General features: G+C 41.5%; 1 protein-coding gene across 3 annotated transcripts in view; it reads left to right on the top strand.

Annotated features, from left to right (window-relative positions):
• Positions 1-27,579, top strand: part of CC2D2A (coiled-coil and C2 domain containing 2A) — a 1,114,036-nt gene that overhangs the window by 936,031 nt on the left and 150,426 nt on the right. The window contains exons 1-2 of one of the 3 annotated variants that reach the window (XM_087963697.1): positions 13,203-13,425; positions 13,515-13,592. The exons of 1 other annotated variant lie outside the window; for it this stretch is intronic. The gene's annotated coding sequence lies outside the window, so the exon portion shown is untranslated. Of the gene's footprint in view, positions 1-9,731; positions 9,902-13,202; positions 13,426-13,514; positions 13,593-27,579 lie in introns of those variants that run through there. One more of the 3 variants, XM_087963695.1, reaches the window with a different exon arrangement.

The raw sequence follows: 27,579 nt of genomic DNA on the forward strand, positions 1-27,579 counted from the left end.
GGCTCTGTACAATTGTCTTGATAATTGCACAATATTGCATGCTGACATTCACACTTCTCAATTTCAGCAAAACTGTTGAGGTATTGAGATTTAAGAGCTGACCAGCATCTGTAAAGCTGATGCAATTGTAAGGCTGATGCAATGAAGATGAATCAGCATTGGTATTGCCCTTTTAAGACTACGTTTGGTCCACATAAGTTTTACCTCTTTAAGAGGTGTCTATATAAAGGCAGCCATTAGAGGACGTGTTCTCCTTGTGTCCTGTATCCATTGCAGGGTACTCCATGTAGAGTTAAGAAGATTGACTGCTTGTCAGACATTTGCCTATTACGTATATTTCTGTATATGTCTTGTATATAAACCACTGTTAAATGTCTAAGCCTCTGTATGCTGTGTTTTGCTCCTGGGTTGCCTTACAATAGTCACACTGCAAATGCTCTGAGAGAGAATGTCAGAGTGACTGGAAAGCTTAGAGAGAAAAGAAACCCAGTGGGACCTTGCATCAGAGTAAGTGGTTTAAATCATGGTTAGTGGCAACATGGCCTCCATCAATGTAATGGGAGGAGGTTTCTTGTTGTCTCGGCAGAATGAGACAAACTACCTCTCCTGGAATGTGAAGATGGAGATGTAGCTGGGGGGGAGGAGTTGTGGATGATTGTTATGGATCCACCGGCAGTCCTAGATGATGGGGACCAGAGGAAAAATGAAAAGGCATTAGCCAGCATAATTCTGGCTTTAGAGGACAATCAGCGGATACCATGAGGAGTCTCCAGTCTGTGAAAGAGTGCTGGGAGGTGTTGCGCAGTGTATGTGAGAGAAACTGTGGGCAGTAAAGTGTTGCTGACTAAGAGACTGTATAAAGCACAGCTAAAGCTGGGAGGGAGTGTATGTTCACACATCTGCAGAATATGAGGACATTCCTTGAGTTGGAAGAAAGAGGAATGACATTTACTGAGGCACACAAGGTATATGTTGTGCTCAGTTCTTTGGGCAGTTTATGGGATGTTCTTATGACCAGTCTAGAGCCTATGGAAGAGTGGGATTTAACCATGGCATATTTAACCTGTCAATTGTTAGAGGAGGAGCAGAAATGGCTGGAGTGGAGACCAGGAAAGGGAGGAGAGAGCGCTCAGCACAGTCCAGGATGGCAGCAGAGCAGCTGAGACAGTGAACTTTGTGAAGAGATGCTACATGTGTGGTTCTACTGAGCATCTCCAGAGATGCTGCCATGAGAGGAGGAACAGAGGAGCAGCAAGACAAAGGCACAGGACAACTCAGCACATGTGGAATGGTTCTCCAGCATCATTTTCCCTGGCAGCGTCAATGACTGAACACACCAGGAATACATGGTTGTTGGACACTGGGGTGAGCCAGAATATTGCAAACAATCCACAAGCATTTTCTGGTTTGAAACCAGCAATGCAAATGTGGATTAGTCTGGCCAATGGACAAACATGCTGTAAAAGGGGAAGGTAATGTTTATGTATTAGAAATAGGTGATACATTGTACAATGTCTTATATGTACTTGCATTAGAACATAATCCGTTGAGTATATTCAAGTTAGACAGGCAGGGTTATGAAATACTATTTGCAGGGGGACAGTACACCATTAGGAAAAATGGACAGATATGTGCATGATGGGTTAAGAAGAATGGCCTGTATGTTCTGGGAAGGCAGGAAAATAGTTGTGCACTTGTACTTAGGAATGTTCCCACACATGATAATTGTGTACATTGTTACATAGGCGATTTGGGGCATGCAAGTTTTAACGAACTGAAAAAGATGCCAGACCTAGCTGAGGAACTTAAGTTAAAGAAATGTAACGTATATTTAGATTGTGCTGTTTATAAGGAGTCAAAATTCCAAGGTGTATACTGTAAGTAAGAAAAGTGCAATTTGTTCATGCTGATTTGGTTGGCCCTATGGTACCCTCTTTAGGAGGAGCAAGATATGCCTTATTCATAGTAGATGACTACAGCAGATAAGGGTATTGTTATATGCTGAAAAACAAGACTGAAGTATTGCAACAATTTAGGCAATGAGTAGTAATTGTAGAGCGATGATATGGGTATAAAGTATGCCAGCTACAAATAGACACGGGATCAGAGTTTATCTCTGAGAAGTTCCAAAGATGGTTAAACAGTCTAGGCATAAAACTTAAAAAAATGAATCTATGTTCGCCGGCTGAAAATGGAATGGCTGAAAGGAGGAATGGTGTGATACAGACCATGAAGGACACATTGCTTGCTGATGCAGGCATGAGTAAATTATACTGTGGGGAAGCCATGAAAACAGCAAATTATAACATTAACAGGATATGGAGTGTGGCAATACAGGAAACGCCATATTTCCTGTTACATGGAAACCCTCCTTAGCTCATTTAAGGACATTTGGCAGTTATGCCTGGTGCATATTCCAAAAGGTACCAGGATAAAAGGACAGAATAAGGCCAGGAAGATTAGGTTTATTGGGTATGAGCCAGGAAAAAAGGGTAGAGGTTTACAGATGGTCCCAAACAAGTAGTGATTTCAAGATCTGCTAGTTTTGCAGAGCAGAATGATTGGAACAGGGTACATGCCAATCACATGACAATGCATAGATCTAGTTTACCGGAAAGTGAGACAGGGAAGGAAAGACAAGAAACCAGGTCAAATATAGATATAGAAGAGGATAGACCTGTGATAAAAAATGAAAGCACAGAAGATATAGATCAGGAGTGGGATACTACTGGTTCGGCCCGGTTCTATAGAACCTGTAGCTGTGAAGAGCGTCTGACACCGAACCAGTTCGGTGTTTGGCCCACCCGCCTGCCTGGGCTCTAGGCTGTCCTTTATTTCCTGCTTTCCCTCATCAGCTGCTTTGTGCAGCACAGCTGAGGTTAAAAAAGCAGGAAACGAGGATTTTCAAACGCTGCATACCCGAGCGCAGCGCTCGTCAGCTGTCCAGGCGGCACAGCTGATGATTTCTTGCAAACACTGCAAACACGATTGTCCACAGTTCGGAGAACCAGCAAATCACTCCACTGGCTAGCCCCTCCCCTCCCTGCCCACTCACTCCTTACCCTGCATGCGAGCCATCCAACTTGCCTGGTTTTGTAAATTGCTATTTTTCCTTTTGTTCCCCCATCAGCTATTCTGCTCTGCCAGGAGATTTAGATTAGCTAGAAAGCAGGAAATCCTTGGATTTCTTGCTTTCTGGCTAATCTAAAAGCAGAGCCTTAGGACTGAAGCTTTTCAGTGCAGACTCAGGTAGCCGATTGCAGGTAGATAAATCTCTAAATTAATCTGTGATTTTGTGAGCAACTCAATCTGCCTGCCTGCTTTGGGGTAAAAGTTGCTCTTTTTTAAATAAAAAATTCAATATTTACATACATGGCGTGTTGTGAGTTAATTTTGTGAGTTTGCTTGCAAGCAAATTTTATGTGACAGACTCAGGTAGCCAATTGCAGAGAGATAGATCTCTAAGTTAATCTGTGATTCTGTGAGCAACTCGATCGGCCTGCCTGCTTTTGGGTAAAAGTTGCTCTTTTTTTATAAAAAAATCAATATTTATAATATTTACATATAAGCTATGCCCACCAAACATAACCACCAAACCACACCCAGTCAGCAAGCCACACCCACCCAGTCACATGACCACCAAGCCACACCCACAGAACTGGTTGTTAAGAAATTTGAATCCCACCTGATATAGATATAGAAGAGGAGAGACCTGTAACAGAAACGCAGGAACATATAATGCCAAGGAGATTTGAGAGGAGTAATAAAGGTATACCTCCTGAACAGTTCGCTGCAAGTGAGGCTACAGCATACAGTGTTAGGTATGAATCCCAAAGTTGCCAGGAGATGATGCCATTGCCAGAAAGCCATAAGGCAGTAAGATACAGATGGTGTTACACAATAATGAACTGCAGTATAAAGCACGGTTAGTGCACATGGTTTGTAATGGTTTTTGTTGACACTAATTGGAATTAACCTGGTATGTACGTTGACTAAAGATGTAAATGTGTATGTATAAGATGTATAAGGATGTCAATGTATAAGATGAACCAGTATTTGAAAACTGATGTGTTAACAAAACCTGTATCCGTGGAAAAATATAAGAACTATGCTAAAGCATTTGGTTTATCTGATGTTCAGCTTTAAATGGGAGGAGTCTTGAGGTATTGAGATTTAAGAGCTGACCAGCAGCTGTAAAGCTGATGCAATTTAAGGCTGATGCAGTGAAGATGAATCAGCATTGGTATTGCCTTTTTAAGACTACGTATGGGTCCACAGAAGTTTTGCCTCTTTAAGAGGTGTCTATATAAAGGCAGCCATTAGAGGGCATATTCTCTCTCCTTGTGTCCTCTATCCATTGCAGAGTTCTCCGTGTAAAGTTAAGAAGATTGTGTCAGCTTTGGAAGCCACATTAGCACCAGAAGCTTCCATGCTGCCACATTCTTGAGCCTGGGAACATGGGAGGGGGGAATTTCATGGAGCCTATGTGGTTAGACATAATAGCATTCTTCTATAGAGTCAAGGTCATGTTGTTCTTGCACCTGGCTGAGGAGTAGAAGAGGGGACATCTCAAGTTGGGACGGATGGTGATTGGGGCATGTGATGGAATGATGGGAGCAGGGGGTGGATTTGTAATATTTTACTTATTGGAGGGAAATCCAGGACTTTCAGATTCAAAATTTCCCAGTTGTGCCAGTTTACTACTCTAATAAAAAGGAACTTTGAGAACATGTCTGGTTTAGAGTTATCTGTTGGAGTTGAGTTTTTCCGGAATGCTGAAATTATCCTGAATATCTAAATAGCTACCAGCACCCCAAAAGGGGGCTGTCTAGAGTGCTAAGCCCTAATACCGATCTAAAGTTTGGGTGGTGCAAAGACTCAGTGAAGATGGAGAAGGAGGAGATCACAGAAGGAGCAGTGGGAACGGATACCGGAGGACTAATCGAGACCTGGTATCCTCTTTCTGAAGAATTTGTGTGAGCCATTGAAGCTGCAGAGGAGAGATGAAGGCTAGGCACTCGGCCCAAGGAAACGGATTCCTGGAAAAGTTGTCAGACTGATCCAACTCCAGAGATGGGACCAGAAGAAAGGTCGCCGGAACACTATTCCTATTCCAGCCAAGTCAGCCCAGTCCGTCATAAACCAAATTATTGATATTTCTTGAAGTGACACACGACCCGAGGAAGGCTACACTTTTTCCCGATTTTCAACACACCAAGCTGAAAAGGTTAGCCATCACTGAAATAAAGTATACATAGAAGCAGAATTGGAAGAACTGCAAAGGTTTACCCAAGGCAAAGAAAGCAAAGTCCTGGCAGAAGTAATTCAGAATGTAGAAGCAAACCAGGGAGAGTTGGTAGTACTGGAATCCAATGGAGATATACAATTGTTTTCATTTAGAAATTAAGCACCCATTCCTCTGCCTCCGGAAGAACAAAGCCCTGAAATGAAAGAAGTAAAAGAACTGAAACAAAGAAACAACTGAGCATCTAGAACAGCACAAAAACATTAGAAAAAGGCTGCCTGCATTGAAGCTTGTTCCCAAGAAACAGCTAGCACAAGATGCAAATACTGCAATATCAAGTATAAGCACCAACTCACTGCATGAAACAAACTAATGTACAGCACAGCTGCAATTAAAACTGAATACCTGGGATGCAAAATCAACACAGAAGAAAAACAAACAAACAGTGCACCACAAAAATGGAAGATTAGGTTAGAAAATAAGAAAAGCAAATTGAGATCAAACGCAAGCAAGCTAGACAGATGAAAGAAAAGAAGCTGAGGAACAAGAAGACAAAAGAATACCTAATAAAAATATCACTTAGAAACCAGGAAGATCAAGGAAGCAATGGAAATAATAAAGCAGCAAATAACAGCAATAGCTAATAAGAAGCTCAAATTACAAATTATAGCAAGAACCTCCAATTTCAGTCCAATCAGAAACATTTCTATCAATCCATCAATGGAGAAGCTGCATTGAATCGGTCATTACCTGAGAAGAAAGAAATAGTGCAATTCTGGGCACAGATATGGGATAACCCAAAGAAGTAGAAGGATGCAGCTTGGTTAAAAGAGGTGAATAAGAATAAAAAAGAAGTTGAAATGAAAGAACTAATAACAAGAGCAGAAATGGTAGAGAAAAGAGCAAAGAAAATCAAGAATTGCTCAGTACCAGGTGAAGATACAGATTAAAGAGTTGGAAGGGACCTTGTAGGTCATCTAGTCCAACCCATCACCCAAGCAGACCCTACACCATTTCTGACAAATGGCAGTCCACTCTCTTCTTGAAAGCTTCAAGAATCTTCAAGAGGAACTGCATGGTTTTTGGTTGAAATATCTAACTAGTTTATACCCACTTGTTCCCAAGCAGTTTAACAACATGCTACAAGGAAGTGAAATCGAAGAGTGGCAATTGAAGATCTGGCAAAATCTACCTGATAATGAAAGGGGCAAAAGGGGCAGGACTAGGCAACTACAGGCCAATTACCCGCTTACCAAAAATTTTCAAATTATTAACTGATGTGGTAGCTATTGCAGTCCAACTGCATCTAGTTGAAAAAAAATCTTTCCACCTGAGCAGAAAGGAAACCGCCCCATTAACAAAGGAACAATAGATCAGTTCCTAATTGACAAAATGATTTTGGAAAACTGCAAGAGAAGGAAGACTAACCTGAATGTAGCATAGATTGACTACAAAAGGCATTCGACTCAGCCACTTGACTGGATAATCAATTGCCTAGAAATAACAGGAGTCAGCAGAAACATCAGAAGCTTTATGCAAAGATCAGTGGCACAATGGAAGACACAGTTGCAGGTCAATGATGAGTGACTGGGAGAAGTTAACATCAAGAGAGGAATATTTCAAGGACATGCACTATCACCACTACTATTTGTCATTGCACTGTTTCCTCTGTCAACAATACTGAACAACTCAGGCCATGGCTATCAAACATCAAAAACATCTGCCAGACTATCTCACCTCCTTTACGTGGACGATCTAAAGCTGTATGGAAAAACACTGTCTGAAATAGAATTGCTGCTCAACATTGTTCACAAAGATATTGCAGTGGAGTTTGGATTGGACAAATGTGTCATCAACTCACTATCGAAAAAGGAAAAACAGTGAAAACTGAAGGAATCAAGATGCTCCAGGAACATTAAGAGTCTGGATGAAGATGATTACTACAAATACCTGGGTATCTTTCAAGCTGACAAAATCAAGCACATTGAAGTCAGGAAAAAAATTAGAGGTGAATACATCAAGAGAGTGAAAAAGATCTTAAACTCCAGACTCAGTGGAGGAAATATCATCAAGACAATCAACACCAGGCCAATTCCAGTCATTAGATACACAGCAGGAATAGTGAACTGGACTCAAGCAGAATTAAAAATAATGGATAGGAAGACCAGAAAAATAATGATGAATTTACATAAACCCTTCATCCTCACAGTGACGTTGACAGACTCTACATACCAAGGCAAATAAGTGGGCTTGGAATGTTGCAAGTACATCAGATGGTTGAAGAAGAAAAAAGTGCTTTGGAAGAATATCTGAAGGATAATGAAGAAGATGCACTGAAGTTAGTATGCCAAGAAGGCTTGCTGACTACCAGAGAGACCAAACTGGCCTACAAGAAAGGCCAAATGAAGAACAGAATGGAGGCATGGGAAGACAAAGCACTACATGGCCAGCATGTTAAAAAATAGCAGAAAAAAGCAGAAAATAACAAGACTTGGCAAAGGCTATGAGCAGGAAAGTTAAAGAAAGAGACCGAGGGATTAATTCTGGCTGTAACAAGACCAAGCCTTAAGGACAAATGTATACAAAGCCAGAATTGAGAAGACAGGAACAGACAGTAAGTGCCGCCTATGCAAAGAAGCTGAAGAAACAGTGGACCCACCTGGTAAGCTGCTGCAAGAGGATTGTACACACTGACTACAAGCAGCGACATGACAAAGTAGCAACAATAGTGCATTGGAAAATCTGCAAGAAATATCATTTGCCTGTAAGCAAGAACTGGTGGAGCCATAAAATAGAAAAAGTCATAGAAAGTGAAGAAGTGAAATTGCTCTGGGACTTCAGAATTCAGACAGAAAGGCCTGCCACATAACACTACTTAACAGTTGTCGATAAGAAAGACAAAAAAGTCTGGGTAGTGGATATGGCAGTGCCTGGAGCCAGCAGAATAGAAGAGAAATAACTGGAGAAGATAACAAAATACAAAGACCCACAAATAGAAATAGAATGACTATGGCAAAGGCAAGCAAGGGTAGTACCTTGGGTGCAATGGTGGGATTCAATTTTTTTTACTACCAGTTCTGTGGGCGTGACAGGAGAATAATACTGTAAAATCTCTAGTCAGAGGTGGTATTTGCCAGTTCTCCAAACTACTCAAAATTTCCACTACCGGTTCTCCACAACTGGCCAGAACCTGCTGAATAGCACCTCTGGTGCAATCCCAAAATAACTGAAGCACCACTTGAACACCATAGGGATTGACAAATTTGCCATTAGTCAATTGCAGAAGGTGGCTTTACTTGGAACAGCTTCCATCCTGCGACGATATCTGTAACACCATCAAATATCCAGATTTGCCTATCCCAGGTCCTTGGTAAGGGATCGATAAGTAGACAAAAATGCCAAACCCAGTCTGAACATCTGGCTGACTGTATAATAATAATAATAATAATAATAATAATAATAATAATAATAATAATAATAATAATAATAATAATAATAGTAATAATAATAATAGGCTTAAGAGAGGAACCATTAAGAATGAAATAGGTTTAATACTTGCTGCTCAAGAACAAGCACTACAAACTAATGCCATGAAAGCAAAGATACAAAAATCTACTGTTAATCCAAACTGCCAACTTTGCAATGACAAAGTTGAAACTGTTTCACACTTAATATGTAAGTGCAGCAAAATTGCGCAAACTTACTACAAACTAGACATGATCAAATTACTAAATTAATCCAGTGGTCATTGTGTAAAACAGTGGTCCCCAACCTTTTTGTGCCAGGGACCAGTTTCACGCAGAAACACTTTTTCAAGGACGGGGGGGGGGCGAGTTTGGTGGTTTGCTTGCAGACGTTTCATTATCTGACTAGGTAACATCTGATGTTGTTACCTAGTCGGGTAATAAAACGTCTGCCAGCAAACCACCAAGTTCAGGGAACGCCAATGCCTCCTCATTGCAACCCTGAGCAACAGATAGTCCCTGCAGGACGGCTGAGAAGCCTCGCCTCTCGGCCTTGCCTTCATCAGCCCCATCCCTCAGGTGTCTCCCTCCCTCCCTCAGCCTCATCCCTCAGGTGTCTGCCTCGTTCCTCTCTCAGTCGCTCTCTCGCTCCTCCACCAGCCCAGGAAGAAACTGCTTCAAAGAAGCCTGCAGGGTGGCTTTTCCTGTCTGCGCAGCTCTTCCGAAGCGCCCGTTCACCCCCACCCCGCCGCCCGCGGTTCAATCCAGTGCTCCGTTCTGCCTGCCTGCCTGCCTGCCTGCCTTGGTTTCTGGTAGTTTCGGAGCAGCTTCGGCTGAGTAAAAGAGGCGAATAGTTATTATTCTCAGCCGAAGCTGCTCCGAAACTACCAGAAACGAAGGCAGGCAGGCAGGCAGAACGGAGCACTGGATTGAACCTGGATTGATTGGCGGCGGGGTGGGGGTGAACGGGCGCTTTGGGGAAGCTGCGCTGACAGGAAAAGCCACCCTGCCGGCTTCTTTGAAGCAGTTTCTTCCTGGGCTGGTGGAGGAGCGAGAGAGCGACTGAGAGAGGAACGAGGCGGGAGGAAACCGAAGCCACTGAGCCGGAAAGCAGGATAGGCTTTGGTTGCTTCCTCCCTCCCCTTCTTTCATTTGTGTCCTTGATCCCTGATCCCAGCAGCATTCACCGAAGGCGAAGAAAGCCGCTGTTTTTATTTTATTTTTATTTTCTTTGCGGCCCGGTGCAAAGTGATCCACGGACCGGTACCGGTCCGCGGCCCAGTGGTTGGGGACCCCTGGTGTAAAAAATATGCCTACCTATATCAGAAAAGTCCATGGGAACTTAAAGTGGAAAAAGTTGTCGAAAATGAGACGGTGAAGATCTTGTGGGACTTTTGAATACAGATGGATCACCATTTGGAACACAACTTGTCAGATATTATGGTTGTCGAGGGCAAAGCGTACAATTTATTGATATCACTGTACCAGGAGATGCCAGAATCAAAGAAAAAGGACTGGAAAAAATCATGGAACCTGGCCATCAAAACTGAGATTATGGATGAAACATGTAACAGTGATACCCACTGTCATAGGGGCACTTGGTACCATGTCCAAGAATTTTACAAAATACATCAAGAAATTGTAGCTTTCTGCAATAACACCAGTGCAAAAATTTTTCCTACCCAGAACATTGTACATATTAAGAAGATACTTGGTTGATACCTAGGATGCTGGCAGCAACCCGTACCAACCATCAGTGCCAGTCAATTATATTTGTGATACATTTTAAAATGTTCAGTTGACTGAGTTTCATGTTTAATGAATAAAACAGAAAATAATGCCTTTTTGTTTATTATTATTAGAGGGTCTTATTCCTCTCCCAAGTCTTGGATATGATGCAACACAGACACACATATACACTACCTCCACGCTCCTAACAAAAATAGATTATTAACAAATTTCACAAATAAACTCAAATATTGTATCTCTGTCTGTCTCTTTTGTTTCTCCAATATTGATTTTAGTTGTTGATATATAACATTATTATGTTAATAAGTCCCATGTTATGAGGTCCCTGAGGCAGCCAAAGATCACCTGGATTGCCCAGGAAATTTGAGGCCAGACAGATTTACAATGATGAGAAATGGCTGCCTTTGATCTCATATGCCTAATATCTCATATGAGATATGCTCCTAATATCTCAAAATTAGCCAACATACAACCCACCAGTGTGTCTTTGGGAAGCTTCCCTTTTGGCGACTTTGTCATCCCTTGACCGGATGCCTTTTTTGCTACCAGTTTCCCATTTCAAAGCTGGATTTCAGGTGGATTCCTCTTATCCCCTGGGATGTCTCCTGTCCAGTCCTTATCTTTTCCCCAAATTTTGCCTCCTTCTTTTCACCCACTAGTGCTTTTTTTGTGCTCCTCGGTTTCTTCAGGGCTTCAACCCTTGAGTTCAATTAAGAAGTCACCAAGGATTTTACTGGAGCCAGACATTCATTTAGACAGTTGCTCATTGCATTCAATCAATCCACTGTATGCATCGGTGAGACATGCGGATCTCTGCAACATACCTTGTTTTTCAGGGTACTCATTCACTGTCATGAGCCCTGATTGTGGCTGACAATGCAGAAACACACAATCTTAGTCATCAGCCAGGAGCTTTATTTCAGACAATCACACACTTTTCAGCCACTCGTCTTACCCATCTGGGGGCCCTCCTCTGGTCATTGGTGTCTTCCAATTGAATTCAGGCATGGAATCCCAGGATGAGCCCCAAAATTATTGTCCCCAATTCGGGTCTGAATCCGGTGCCGAGGCCGATGACGGATGCCAGATACAAGGTGAAGGGATCCTGGACAAAGTGCCAAGAACCAAGAATTATGAAAGTTCTACACATTTTCACTAAAGCAAAAGGTAGGACAAGGTGAGATAGTAAGAAATATCATCTAATAAACATTTTAGTAATCATCTACCAATTTGTTCTATTAGTCTCTAGTTGTCCCTATTCCTAAGCCTTGGCTAATGAATGCTACAGAGTCTCTTTTCAAGTATATGCCATATAACCTTGATTTGCTTTAGCAGCCAGCCCATCAGAAGACTTTATACCCGTGTTGGCAAACCTATGCCACGCGTACCAGAAGTGGCACGCAGAGCCATTTCCCCTGGCATGCGAGAGGTCGCCTGGAAGAACCCCACTGTGCATGCGCGCGCGACTCCGCCCGACAGCTGATTGTTGGGTATCTAGTGAGCATGCACAAGGGTGGAGGGGCGTGCGCGGGAGATGTGTGTGCATGCACAGGGACACACATGCGCAGGGATGCACTGTGCATGAGAGGATCGCATGCGCATGCGCAGATGTGCTGCGAGGGGGAAAAGCACACACATGCGCAGGGATGCACTGTGCATGAGGATCGCATGCGCATGCGCAGATGTGCTGCGAGGGGGAAAAGCACACACATGCGCAGATGCGCTGCATTCAAGGGAGTCGCACGTGCGTGTGCAAAGATGCACGGTACGTGAGGGGGAATTGCGCACGCATGCACAGATATGCGGTGCATGAGGGGGGTCATGTGCACATGAGCAGGGGGCATGGGGACAGCACATATTGGCTTCTGGGTGCTGGCACATGAGCATGTGCAAGCGAGCATGCACGCAATTATCATGATGATAATCAACATCACGGGAGCCGAAAAAGATTAGCCGCCACTGCCATATCCCATTTCAGACAAATGGCTTTCCAATCTCTGGCTGAAAAACTTCAGGTGATGGTGCATCCACAACTTCTGGAGTCAAGCCGTCCCACTGATTAACTGTTCTCACTTTTGAACATTGTTACTATCAACTCCCAAATTTCCCAGCCATGTTAGGACTTGAAATCAATGCATCTTAAAGTTGCCGAGATTGAGAAACAACCCTCTATGCTAATTACTTGTGCAAGTTTCAGGTTTCCTCAGTCCTGGGCAAAGATATGAGGTCTTAACCTAATTTCTGACCAAGACAAAGATATTGGGAAAAATAAGGCAGAGTCACTGTTGTATCCTACAGACCAATTTTGTGAAATGGATTCCAAAAACTAGGGAGAAATAGCAGGTACGTTTCCTCTTTTGATTCTTCCCACACAGTTATCACCTTTTCTACTTTCTGCTAAAAAGCCATTGTGCAGGAGGACACAAGGAGCCATTGTGCATATTCCTCAGAATATGGTCCAAAAAATCAACGTGGTGGTCACAAAGCTGTGAACAAATATCAGTCTATTTTTATTGCACTGATGTACCTACAAAATGGAGTTTTGAGCACACTGTCAGGACCACCATCTTCATTTTTCACCATACCCTGCAAACAACAACAACCATTGTTGTAAATCACAACAACGCATTTTTTATTAAAATCTGTATACTTTAGCACAAGAGTAAATGCTCTCTTGTACAATCCTTAGGGCACAGTGCAACAACTCTGAAGGATCTCACTATTGTGGCCTCTAAGCCGCCACCCAATTACTAAAAAGGCATTGTCAGTGTGTAAGAAATTATGAGTTGGGGTAGCCATAACAACAAGTCAGTCAATGGGAATTGTTTGGTGACTAAGAAACAGGATTTGTTGTGAGCCATGTCAGACAGCTCGGAGCATGGGCGTGGCTTTATATAGCTAAAAGAATTGGTTTGTCCTTGCAATTCATTGCTTTTGGATTCTCTAGTTCTGGCTTCTACTGCATGGGTATTGAATATATCATTTATATTATTGTATATAAAGAAGTTTCTACTATAAATCAATCCTGCTGAATTATTTCCTTGTGTGCTGTTTAGATTGCTGCAAACTCTGACAGACATAAAAGAGGATCATGCTACAGTGAAGTGGGAACTAGGCGAAGACTATAGAGTAAGGTAGGGACTTCATAGTTATAATTAAAACAAGGTGGCTATAACATTGAACTTAAAACAGGTGGGGGTTGATAACATGGTGTTGTAGAAGAAGTGACAGAACCTGGGGGATGGAGTCAAAAGAGGAATCAACCTTGAATTTTGTTAACCCTTATCAAATTGAATTGGATTGAATTGAAATATTTTATTTGGTCAAATGTGAATAGACATACAAGGAATTTCTCCTGAGTACAGAAGCACTCAACGTATATGCAAAGCAACAGAATATCACTAATAAAAGGGCGTGTAAAGAAAATAAGGATGAATAATACTATAGTCACACTACATAGAATTAGATGTTCAGCCGAGTGATGGCATGAGGGAAAAAGCTGCCCCTGTGTTTAGTTGTTTTGGCATATAATGCCTTATAGCACTGCCCCAAGGAAAGGGGTTGAAACAATTTGTCCAGATTCCAGAATGTGAGGGGTCTGCAAATATCTTCTAAGCCATCCTTTTGACCTGTGCAATATCTAAAGAAGGCAGGCTGGTTGCAATTGTTTTTTTTTTTGCAATCTTAACTATCAGTTGGAGTCTGTACCTGTCCTGTTAGGTTGCTGTACTAACCACACATTATTGAAGTATAAATAACAGGTTCAATTCTTCTGTAAAATTACAGTGTATCAACAGTTCTGGGCAGGGGTGGGATTCAAATTTCTTAACAACTGGTTCTGTGGGCGTGACCTAATTTGTGGGTGTGGCTTGGTGGTCTTGTGATGGGTGGGTGTGGCCAGGTGGCCATGTGACTGGCAAACCAAATGTAAGTGGTCCTCGCTTAATGACCAGGTCCTCGCTTAATGGCCAGTTGCTTAGCAAGTGTTCTAATTTACAACTGACCTCCACAGAGCTACTTGGCCTGTTTTTGATGTTTTAACAGACACACACACACACACACATCTTTCTAGGAGCCTCGGTGGCGCAGTGGTTAGAATGAGTACTGCAAGCTCAAATCCCACCAGGCTCAAGGTTGACTCATATCCTTCTGATATGGGTAAAATGAGGACCCAAATTGTTGGGGGCAATATGCTGACTCTGTAAACCACTTTGAGAGGGCTGGAAAGCACTATAAAGTGGTATATAAGTCTAAGTGCTAGTGCTATTGCTTCTAACCCTGCTATTCTTTGATTCTGTAAGGATCTCCTGCTGGAGCAGGGGGTTGGACAAGATGACCTCCGAGATCCCTTACGGGCCAGCCCTAGATTGCTGTGCTGCTTCAAATTCTTCTGAAGCCAGGGTTTATGTCCTTCCTTCCTCTCCTTTTTCTCTCTCCATCCATATATCTCATTTACTTTCTACTTTCTCTTTCTTTCTTTCTCTTTTTCTTTCTTTCTTTCTTTCTTTCTTTCTTTCTTTCTTTCTTTCTTTCTTTCTTTCTTTCTTTTCTTTCTTTCTTTTTCTTTCTTTCATCTTTCTTTCTTTTTCTTTTCTTTCTGCCCCTTCCTTCCATCCCCCTTTCTTCCTTTCACTTCCTTTTTCCCTTTTTCTTTCTTTCCCTTTTCTCTTTCTTTTCTTTCTTGTATCTTCCTTCTCTTTCTCTCTTTCTTTCTCCTTTCTCTCTCTCTCTCTCTCCCTTTCTGTATCCCCCTCTCTTTCTCTCTCCCCTCCCTCTCTCCCTCTTTCTCTCTCTCTTTCTGTCCCTTCCTCCTTCCCTCTCTCCTTCTAAATCTAGGAAGCCCACCTGAAACACACGCACACACACAGGGGTGGGATTCTCCCAGTTTGGCCCTGTACTATTGTACTCTGCCTCTCAGAGATTAAGCCTGCAGGCAGGGACTGTGCTTTTAATGTTTGTGCAGGGTCTTCAAAAAAAAAAAAAAAAAACATGCAATCAACAGAAACAAACCAGGCAGCTTAGAAACAAGAGGATACTCAGAGCAACCCCAATTCTACAGTATCATCGAATAAGAACACCTGAGAAGAAAGGCAATAGCAGGAAGGAAGGAAGGAAGGAAGGAAGGAAGGAAGGAAGGAAGGAAGGAAGGAAGGAAGGAAGGAAGGAAGGAAGGAAGGAAGGAAGGAAGGAAGGAAGGAAAGAAAGAAAGAAAGAAAGAAAGAAAGAAAGAAAGAAAGAAGAAACCACCCTACTGAGGGCTGCAGAATCATGCAGCCTTTAACGTTTCAGATTGGTGACCCTTCCTATACCCAACTGGTGCTTCTTATTGTATCTACAGTACATGAGTTTCAGTCCCAAAGATGCTCCTTCTCCCCAGGAGCCCAACCTTCAATTCTGGATGAATACTTCTCCACCCTTTCACTCTTTGTTCCTCAACATCCTTCTTACATTGGATCACAAGCTATTGAACCAGATCAGAACCAAGAGCAACAGTTGCAGTTATGTAGATGTAAAAGAGACTGGAGACTTTACAGCCTTCAAACCCCAATCCAAGATCGCAGGCAAAACAGGAGCCACAGGCTCAACACTTTTATCCCCTGACACTCATAGCCAGATATTCTTTCTCTTCATTGTGTGCTCTCTATGTGCCATTGTTGCAGAGAACTTACACAAACAAAACAAACTTTACAAGAATAATAACATCTTTAGAAATGATCCTTTAGGAACTCTGTGAATGGAGAAACTTTATTATTTACTTAGACTCTATTTAACCTCAATAATTCACCTGAAGGTAATAATCAGGCAACCCAAGACTGACAATTAAAAGTTAATGACTTCCATGAATGCACACAAAAACATTTCAGAAATGTAACACTCAAACATTCCAAGTTGTTTTTAACAAAACAACTCTTGCTCTTTGCTCTTAACAAAAATGAATTTTGTAGCACAGAAGGGAAAATTCCAAATTTACAGATATCGTAAACAAAAGGTTCCTAATGCAACCAGGATCGGATGCCTCTATGCTGACTTTCTACTGTATATGACCCCATTGTTCCTTCCACCCTCTGTCACTCTGGGGGCAGCCACCCAGGGGTGGGATTCTCTCTTTTCTTCTTTCTTTCTCTTTCCCTCTCTCCCCCCCCTTTCACTCTCCCCCCTCTTTCTCTCTCTATCTCTCTCTGCCTCCTCTCTTCCCCCCTCTCCCCCCCCCTCTCTCTCACACACACGGTCTGGGACGAACAGCTCCAGTCAGCAGCGGGTGGCGGGAAAAGGAAGAAAGGGGGGGAGGAGGGGGTGGTGTGCAACTGCAATGGGGCTTTGGGCACCCCCCACCCTAGCCATCGCTGCTCCAGTGGGAGATGCTTTCAGAGGGCTGAGGCAGGGGGTACTCACACTTAAAGCGGTCCTGTTGCAGAGTCCCGTCATGCCTGCCTGCCATTTTAAAGCCTGCCGCTTTAAGCGTGAGGGGACCTTGCAACGGGGCTTTGAGCACCCCCATGGCAGGCAGGATTTAAAGCAGCATGCATGCTTTAAGCGTGAGCACCCACTGCCTCAGCCCTCCGAAAGTATCTCCGAGTGGAACGGAAACGGGTGGGGTGGGGGGGTGCTCAAAGCCCCATTGCAGTTGCATGCCATCCCCTCCTCCCCCTTGCTTCCTTTTCCCGCTACCCACTGCTGACTGGAGCTCGCAGGATCACAGTTCGTTCCAGACCAGGTATCTGTGTGTGTATGTTTGCGACAGCTGTGACGGGTGTGTGTGTGCTCATGGCCCTGCTGCTTTAAGCATGCAATGACGGCTGCATGCTTTAATTAAAGCATGCTGCTTTAAAGCGTGAGCAACCCCCCCCCTCCGCCCTCCGCAAGCATCTCCACAGGCGGCAGAGTCAGCGGACCTGGCTGACTCCCATTTTGCCCCCTGGAGAAGCAGGCAAGGTGGCGGAGACACTGTGGTGATGACGCTGCCTATAGGCAGCAGCCAGATCTACCGCCTAACCAGTCTGCCACATGGTAGGGAGAGCTGGGAATTGGAGTACTTTAGATCAGGGGTCCCCAACCACCGGTCCGAGGACGTGCACCGGTCCGCGGAACAACTCCTACCGGGCGCGGCTTGCTGGCGCCGCCATCTTTTTCATGAAAAAGTGCTTCCGGTGAGCTTTTCCGGGTAGAAAGCTCACCGGAAGCACGTTTCATCAAAAAGATGGCGGCGCCAGCCTCGTGAGCTTTCCGGGTAGAAAGCCATTTCTACCCGAAAAGCTCACCGGAAGCGCTGGCGCTCATCAAAAAGATGGCGGCGCCCAGCTGATGCCGGCACCGGGCAGGCGCCCAGCTGATGCCGGTACCGGGCAGCGGCATCAAAAAGGTTGGGGATCACTGCTTTAGATGATAGATAGATAGATAGATAGATAGATAGATAGATAGATAGATAGATAGATAGATAGATAGATAGATAGATAGATAGATAGATAGATAATTATTTGGGCTTTCACAAAAACAAAATACAAATAAAACATCTTTTTTTGAAAATAGCATGGTCCCAGGTTATCACTTCTTCATACAGACATGGAGTATGACACCTTTATATCTTTTAATTTTGTCCATTCAGACTCTTATGTAAGCTTCAATGTATACCTTTAAAATTATAGCATTCAATATAATACATAACTGCCAATCGAATTCTGCTTGGTACATTCTTAAAATACACACTATATTCTTAAAAAGAAAAGATTATATATATATAATATGTATATGTATATATATATATGTATATATGTCTATATGTATATATGGTATTCGGCTTGGTTCGGGTATTTTCCCACGTCATTGTAGTTGTTCTTTTAAAGTTGTAGCAACGTTTCAGCAGAATCTCATCTGCCATCATCAGGCTCTGTATTGTGTCCGTCTGTCAGTCAGACTTTTACAGTGGTTTCAGATTTGAATTTGGGGCAGCCTATTGCTGTGCCAGAATGGTTTTTTCTTCATCCTGATTGGTTGGGAGTCTTGGTCTGTGTTTATTGGTCTCGGAGTTTGCTGTGTTCTGCTTGATTGGTGTCTCTAATATTTTCTGTCTGTTTTTTGGCTCTTTTTGTATCTTGATTGGCTGGCAGCATTGTGTTGCTTTATTGGAGGCCTTTAGTGCAGCTTGGCTTCGGGTAAATGGACGGCTATCATTAGTTAGGAAGCTGGGTTTCATCTGGGTGCCTGGTTGGGATGTGTTTGAGCTGGAAGTATCAGGGGGGATCTGTTTGTGCCCAGGTGTTTGCCTGGCTTGTGGTGTGGAGATTTTTTTGTTTGTGAGTGCAGGCTTCCAAATGATTGACAGCCTGGTGGAATCATCTCTTCTATTCATGCTTTCTGGTCTTTTTTCAATCTCTATGGCTTCTCTGATGATTCTGTGATTCCAGATGCCCCAAACTATACGGCCTGCCAAAAATACACAAAGAAGGCATACCTCTCAGACCCATAGTCAGCTCCAGAGGAGCACCACTACAAAACCTAGCTAAACACCTAGCAAAAGAGCTACAGCCCCATGCTGAAACAGCAGCTTCTCATGTAAAAAACTCATACCACTTCTTGGAAATGATCAAAGATCTACACGTGGAGCAAGAAGATCTGCTTGTAAGTTTTGACGTGGTTTCACTATTCACTCAAGTCCCGATAAAAGAGACCCTTGAAATCATCAAAAATAAATACCAACCAGCTAAACACCTCATGGAACTAACAGAACACTGCTTAACCAACACATATTTCATATACAAAGGACAAAGATACAAACAAATAGAAGGAGCTCCCATGGGATCACCACTGTCACCTGTCATTGCAAACCTGTTCATGGAAGAATTCGAATCCAGAGCCCTGGCCAATGCCATCCTCAAACCCAAACTATGGTTAAGATACATCGATGACACATTCGTGATTTGGCCCCATGGACAAGAAAACCTAAACAATTTCCTAACACACCTAAACAGCGCACACCCCAAAATCAAGTTCACCATGGAAACAGAAACAAACAAACAACTACCATTCCTAGATGTACTAATCTACAAAAAAACAGATGGCACACTAGGACACACCATATACCAGAAGAAAACCCACACCAACCGCTACCTCAACGCCCAATCCCACCACCACCCAGCACAGATAAACTCCGTGGCTAAAACACTAATTACCAGAACCAAACGCCTGGCAGACAAGACACACATTAAGACTGAACTATGCACCCTGACTAAAGTACTGACAGCCAACGGCTTCCACAAAAGCAAAATCACCAGCTTGATCCACAAAAACACACTGAAACATAATAGAGACCCAGAAGATGAACAGACGTATGGAACAGCTGTCCTGCCCTACATAAGAGGTACTACAGACAAAATCAGTAAGATACTACACAGGCATCACATCAGGACTGCCTTCAAAACAGACAGAAAAATAGCAGCCATCCTTAGCAACCCCAAAGATAAAATTGACCTGGAAAACCAAGGCATATACGAAGTCCCCTGTGCATCATGCCCGGCCACATACATTGGACAGACCAATAGAAGAATAAGCACCCGCCTGGATGAACACAAAAATGCAGTCAAAAAGCTGGAACACACTTCCTCACTAGTCCAACACATGGAAGCCACAGGTCATAGCATCAACTTCAATGGCACCAAAACCCTGGCCACTATAGAAAACCCTAATCACAGAATCATCAGAGAAGCCATAGAGATTGAAAAAGGACCAGAAAGCATGAATAGAAGAGATGATTCCACCAGGCTGTCAATCATTTGGAAGCCTGCACTCACAAACAAAAAAATCTCCACACCACAAGCCAGGCAAACACCTGGGCACAAACAGATCCCCCTGATACTTCCAGCTCAAACACATCCCAACCAGGCACCCAGATGAAACCCAGCTTCCTAACTAATGATAGCCGTCCATTTACCCGAAGCCAAGCTGCACTAAAGGCCTCCAATAAAGCAACACAATGCTGCCAGCCAATCAAGATACAAAAAGAGCCAAAAACAGACAGAAGATATTAGAGACACCAATCAAGCAGAACACAGCAAACTCCGAGACCAATAAACACAGACCAAGACTCCCAACCAATCAGGATGAAGAAAAACCATTCTGGCACAGCAATAGGCTGCCCCAAATTCAAATCTGAAACCACTGTAAAAGTCTGACTCACAGACGGACACAATACAGAAGCCTGATGATGGCAGATGAGATTCTGCTGAAACGTTGCTACAACTTTAAAAGAACAACTACAATGACGTGGGAAAATACCCGAACCAAGCCGAATACCATACATGTAAGTACCGACTTAGAAGAATTATATATATATAAAACTTAAGAATGAATATATATATATAAATAAAATACACATTCCATTCCAATTCAATTCTATCATTAATATTCATTAAAATCTTAACATCTTTAACATTTCTTTTCAATTAAATACCATATTTCCTTGGGAACACTTATAAACTTTCCATAGTTAATTTCCCCCCCATATTTCTCACTTATATTTTTATAAATCATTAATAATAATTAAAATGTTCCCATTTAATTCTCTCATTCATTTTAATTCATTTATTTATTAACAAACATTCCACATTACAGTAAATATTTTATCCATCATCATATTTTCCAAATTTATTTCTGTTTGTAATATAACAATGCTATCTTATGTACCTTTGCAGAATCCCTTTTACAATTAAATTTTCACCCATTATCTCTAAACAAGCTTATAGTTACAATTCTTATATCTTTTCCTTGTTTCTCTATTTCTTGTTTCTGTCTTTTACAACTTTTTTTCCTTACCTTCTTCCCACTCTTCTTCTCCCTCCCCTTTTTACCCCCTTGTCTCTCTACTTCTAACTCTCTCATCTGTAATCCCCTCTTCTGTTGCTTTCTAATATTATACTTATCTTTCAAATTCTTCTTCTTTTTGGTTGTTTTTTCTGGTCGTAAACCTTTCACTCTCTTCCCCCCCTTTCCTTTTTTCCCCCCACTTAAAATTATTTGATCATTAAAGACGGCTTGTTCTTTGTCCCAATCTTCTTGTTCTACAAGCGTTTCTTGTTGTTTCTCATAGTTCCAGATCTCAATTTCTAAGAATTGAAATACAAAGCCAAAAGAACCTCTCCCTTATTGTGCATCTTCTTTCCATTTTTTTAAACAAATTTTATTAATTTTAAAGACAAACAAATCATCATTAACTATTACATATTTAAACCTTTTTCCATTATAAATTTTACAAGTCAAATAAAACCTTATTTTATACAATATAATTCTATTTTAAACCATTTCCATATGAGCATACAAATACCTCTTATCCAATTTCTCTTTACTTCTCTTTACTCTTATTCAATTTCACTATTATTATTTCATCTATTTCTTTCTGACTTGGTTACCATTATTCTCATTCTGTATTTCTGCAAGGTTTTATTAATTCTCCCAGAAACATAAACACACAACACACAAACATATAAAAAATCTTTTAGGAAAGTAACTTGGCCCCAGGTACCTCTCTCTACATGGACTTCAATTATATTCATGCTCATCTTACATATCATTACCTATTTTATTTACCATTCTATATCTTCTATATTAGCTTCTCCACACATTTCACCCTTCTTAATTCTATCTTATTTAATCCATCTTAATTTGAGTCATTATATTTATATCTTTTGTCCATTCTTTATTATCCCTCTATCTCATTCCTTATAATAATAATAAAAAAAGAATTTCTCCTGAAATCACTAATCAGAGTATGATGCCTTTCTATCTTCCCCCTAAATTAATTAGATTAACATTTAAAATAACACCTAATACCCAATCTGATTCTGCTTGGTACATTCTATCTACTAATTTTTTTTTTTAATAAAAGAAAAATAATAAATCCAAAATGCTTAAATACATAGTTAAATAATAGATCTAAATATTGAATCTTATAACATTCCCATTGCCTTTTCCAAAAACAAATGCTACTATAATAATTTTATAATAACATCAATACCATAGTCATATTAAACTCTTTAATTAAAACTCAATATTCTAAACATTCCCTTTAATATTTTATTAAATTTTAAAATCAATCATTACTAAACATTTCAACATTTTAATCTCTTATTAACTCTTAAACCATTCTAATTTTCTATTTCTAATACAAATGCTACAATACCATCTTATGTACCTTGCAAAATCTTTTTTAAAGAAATTGTACTTTACCCTTTATCTCTAAAAAAGATTCCTCTTTTCCCATCTGATTTCAAAACTTTGTGGCTTTTCTCTACCTTTTCCCTTTCTTTCTTCCCCCACCAGACCTTCCTACCCCCCCTTCTCCTAGCCTCTGCCTTGCTGGCTTCCCTTCTCTGTTGTGTTCCTTTTTTCTTTTGTTTACTATCATTATATTGATTTTGCACCTTATTTTTCTCTTTCTTGAGTGTTTTTTTTTAAATCTTAAGTCCTTCATTTTCCTTCCTTTCTTCCTTCCTTTCTTAGTTAAATTTTGAAATTCATTAAAGATGGCTTCTTCTTCTTCTTCTTCTTCTTCTTCTTCTTCTTCTTCTTCTTCTTCTTCTTCTTCTTCTTCTTCTTCTTCTTCTTCTTCTTCTTCTTCTTCCTCCTCCTCCTCCTCCTCCTCCTCCTCCTCCTCCTCCATCTGTTGTAGTGTTTGTTGATAGTTAGCAAGCGCCATTTCTAAAAAAAGGAAGGCTTCTTTCACACCATCTTTGCCATCTGTTTTTGTTTGCTCATATTCTTTTCTCAGTTCCTCAGCAAAAAAAGCCATTATAAATCTTTTCTTTTCTTTTTCCCCCCTCTTTCTTCTTGCACCAACCAAGATATTTCAAAAAAAAAAAAAAAATAGAACAATCCCAAAGTCCTCAATCAATCCAAGCCAAGACAAAGTTCTCACTTTCTCTTCCTGGGGTAGTATCAATCAAAAAAAAGAAAGTCCAAATCTGTATCTTAAAGCCTTATTGGAATTATATTTCAGTCTTCAAATCCTTAAGGCATCTCCTCCAACAAAATCTTAACATATGAATATATTTTTTGTCCTCTCCCTTCCCACTTATCACACAAAGCTAGTTTTTACCTGAAAAAGACAGGTTTCTCAGTATCCACTTATTGATTCCGTAGGGAAGGAGAGTAAACTTTCCTTTCAGCACCTCAAAATTGCCGCTTATTTTCTCTTGTGGAAAGAATCATTCAAAAAGCCATAATTTCCAGGAATTGTGTTAAATATGTCTTAGAGTCCTGGGTCAACCAAGAAAACGTTCACTCTCAAAGGCTTTCTCCTCTTCCTCCTGCGCATTCTTACCCAGCTGCCGGCTTCTTTGTGGCGGCCATTACAGACCGCCGCTGCACCGTCTTGGGAAAAGGGGGTTCTGCCGGCCGGGGAGGGGGTCTGCAACACCCCCAAACCCCTCTCCGGATCCCCCCTATCTTCAGCTACCTCTGCAGGGCAGCCTTAGCTCCGAACCCGTCCGGATCGGAGCACCAAAAACGGCTAGCGCAGCAGGGATCGCGCAGTGTCGCGAATCCCTGCCGCTCGCGAAACCAACAAACCGGAAGTTCCCCATCTTCTTTCCATTTTTTAAGTTCCATTTTCAGTTCTTCTAAGAGTGATACCATTTTAAAGACTTTTAAACAACCACCCGGTTAATTTTAGTCATCTAGATGCAAAAACCAAAAATCACCAAATAATCCAAATAATCCAAGGCTGTTTCTTCTTGCTTCTTTTTTCCACTTTCTCTTCCTGGGGTTCTATTATTTTGTTGCCAAGTTTCAATTAGGATGTATCTTTGAGGAATCTTGTTAAAATTTCACTGTAAGTTCCTTTTAGTTACAATTCCATTCCTTAGTTCCAGGCAGTCTCCTCCATTTTTCCAGATTCTGCTTCTTTTTTTTTTCTCCTTTCCTGCTTTTAAAAACTTTTAAATATCCAGAAATCTTTATTATCCCTTTGACTTTTATTTTCAGCTTAGATGCCTATTAATGTCAAAGTGGATTTTTTTTTTTCAATTTCTTGCTTAAGTCTCTTGGCTGTCAGTATAAGGAAGGGAAGAAAAAAAACCTAATCCTTTCCCTTCTCTCTCTCCTTCGCAGCTTCAAAATCTTCTTTGGGAACAATGTTATTTAATTTAAATTCCAGGGTACCTTACGTTGTTGCTTTTTCGGTTTAACCCGGTCGACCAAAACTTTCTCTTCTTATCTTCCTCCTGCACATTCTTTTCCAGTTCAGTTCTTCTTTGAGGTGGCCATTTCTGATCACTGCTGCAACCGCCTTAGGGAAAGGGAGTAATGGCCAGCTGGGGAAGAGAGATGCGGCTCTCCTCGACCCTGCTGGCAGTCTCCCCCTTCTTCACCACCTTTACGGGGTGGCTTAGCCCTGAAACCAGCTGGCTCAGGGCGCTCTGGCGGCGAGCACAGATCGAAACCGCGCACGATCGCGGACTTCGGTCTGTCGCCAAAGAGACTCAAACCGGAAGCCCGAGTACTTTATATTTTTAAGGTACAATTACTACTTAGACTTTAAAATTCAATATGTAGGGTACACATTCAAGGAAAACACTCATTTCAGGCCCAACAAATGATGTATTACTTTTGGGAAACTTCTTTTGTGCAACTCTTATTAAATTAAAGGACATATACTATTACATTTCAAGTACTTCAAGGACAGTAATCTGTGGCACTTTTATTCCTCTTTTTGTTCATTTCTTATTTACTGCTAACTGGGTTGTCCATGGGTGTTTGTTGTCAACAAAGCTAAGATGGCAGCTGCAATAACACAATTTGAAATCTTGCTTCTTTTTCTATAAATTGTCCTTGCTACCAGCCATATTTACACAAAATTCTAATTAAAAAACAACAACAAGATTTCCATCAGAAATCTAATTCAATGTTCTTTATTTATATAACCATTTAATTGTAAGTCACATAAAATTAGGCAGTGCTTACATCCTACTGATTGGATGAAAATCCAGTGCACCAAATATGGATCACTTTGAATCAAAATGTATAAATCAAAATCTAACATGATTTCCGTAAACCCTTTCCAAACAGGGTGCCATACAAAGTTCTCAAATAGCATGAAGATACTTTGGTTACAGAAAAGCAATTTAAATATTATTTCAACAACAACACCCAGTTCCTGGAAGAATTAATCTTAGCAAATAGTAATAGTAAACCTTTTAGCTAACAAATATCTTATATTATCTTCTACTCATGTTAACTAAAGTACAAAATTATTCTTTTGTTAGATTTACATTCTTGCTTCCCTTCAGGACTGCTTCAGTTGTTCTCCCAATTATCTCTTAAGGCTGGCTGGGCTGAATCATGGAATACGTTTTCATGGGTGAGGGTGGACTTGACCTTGAGCGTTCCCAGTCTTAGTCTAGCAGCACTTTCACTATAAAGCATATCAGCTGTGGGGTAACTGGACATATTAATGTTTTGAATTGGCACTAAAAGATACAATGGTAGGTCTTCCATCCAAAACAGGGGGTAGCTGCTTCAGTACTGTATTTCTCAACTTCAGCAACTTTTAAGATGAGTGAACTTCAACTCCCAGAATTCTCCAGCTAGCATGGAATTCTGTGGGCTGTAGTCCCACACATCATAAAGTTGCTGAGGTTGAGAATTACTGTTCTCGAGCATTAGGCAGTATAAAGATAAGAAAGATGACCTTGAAAGAACTATGCAAGAATTGGTAAAGGGTATGAAGTAATTTTAAAGTTCAGAACAACCAGTTAATATTTAAAAACACTTCAATCAAGCACCTTCCTTGATTGGTTAGCTGTGGGAGTGGGAAATGCTCTCTCCTGATTGGCTGTTGGCTGATTAGTTTGGATAAAAGGAGCTATATCAGCCAGGGAATTTTAAGTTGCCTCACAGGTAGTATTTCATTAAAGAGCTTTAGAATTTTACTCTGGCCTCGTCTACATTCTTTGCTCAGAACTTAACACTGGCGAAGAGGATGGGATTAATGGAACTAAGGCTGGAAAAAAACCTGATTTTTGCGAGCTGACTCACTCAGAGTTGAATCATTGGAGTTGATTCACAGTTGCTGCCATTTCATTAACAGTAGATGACTAAACCTGGATTGCCCGGGCTCATGTTGGTCTCTTAGAAATGGCTGCACTACTATCCTTTGCTCCATACAACTCAGCTTCTGAGACATGGAACTCCTATCTTGCTTGTTTTGATTGTTTCCTTGAAGCAAATGACTTTGCTGAGATTACTGATAACAGAAAGAGGGCACTTTTCCTAAATTTCTGAGGCTCAGAGATCTTTGAAATGGCCAGGACTCTCCTCACCCCATTGGCCATTCAGTCTGCACCATGGGATCTGCTGCAGAGCAAGCTACAGACTCATTATGCATCAAACCTTTGCAAATCACACGTCGGCATGCCTTTCATCATCGGAATCAGACTGAAGGTGAATCTATTCACCTATGTTCACTATGTTGCTGCCCTTCGAAAGGCAGCCCTGTATTGTGAGTTCAGGGACTTAGATGATGCTCTCTTGGACAGAGTGGTCTGTGGTGTGAGGGGCGTTAACTTATAGCGATGCCTCCTTGCAAAAACAGACCTCACCCTGCAGATGGTGCTTGATGAAGCACAAGCAGCCGAGATATCCAATCAATCAATGGCTGAGGTTAAAAAATCAAACAGCCCACCAGCATTGCGGAAACTAGTTACGGTACACCATGAAGGTGCTAATCATAGTGATTCAGCAAATGAGGATGTTGACGTCTATTGCTTCAAATCCTCTAAGGGGAGGAATGTGGCTACAGAAAAGAGGCAACCAGCATGTTGGTTGTAGTGGAAATCACCCACAAAGGGCATGTAAGTTCAAGAATGCCATCTGCCAAAGATGTGAAAAGAAAGGACATTTGGCCAAGGTTTGTCACACAAACCAACTGACAGCTACCACTGCGAGGCCAGAAATTTGGCCCAAAAAAATGAAGAAAAGACAAGATCATTATGGAGAAGACTGCTTCACTGTCTTCAGAGGCACCTGCAAGGCAGAAGCAGTGATCAGGCAAGCCAGCCTCTCCTCTTACAAGAAGGTCCTTACCACTGTCCTGATTGAGCCCCCCCTTGTATGGAGGTGGACATGGGGTTTTCA

Source organism: Notechis scutatus, chromosome 4 (assembly GCF_049901735.1).
Source record: "Notechis scutatus isolate UNSWTSFEM ecotype Mainland chromosome 4, rNotScu1.2, whole genome shotgun sequence".
Lineage (NCBI taxonomy): Eukaryota > Metazoa > Chordata > Lepidosauria > Squamata > Elapidae > Notechis > Notechis scutatus.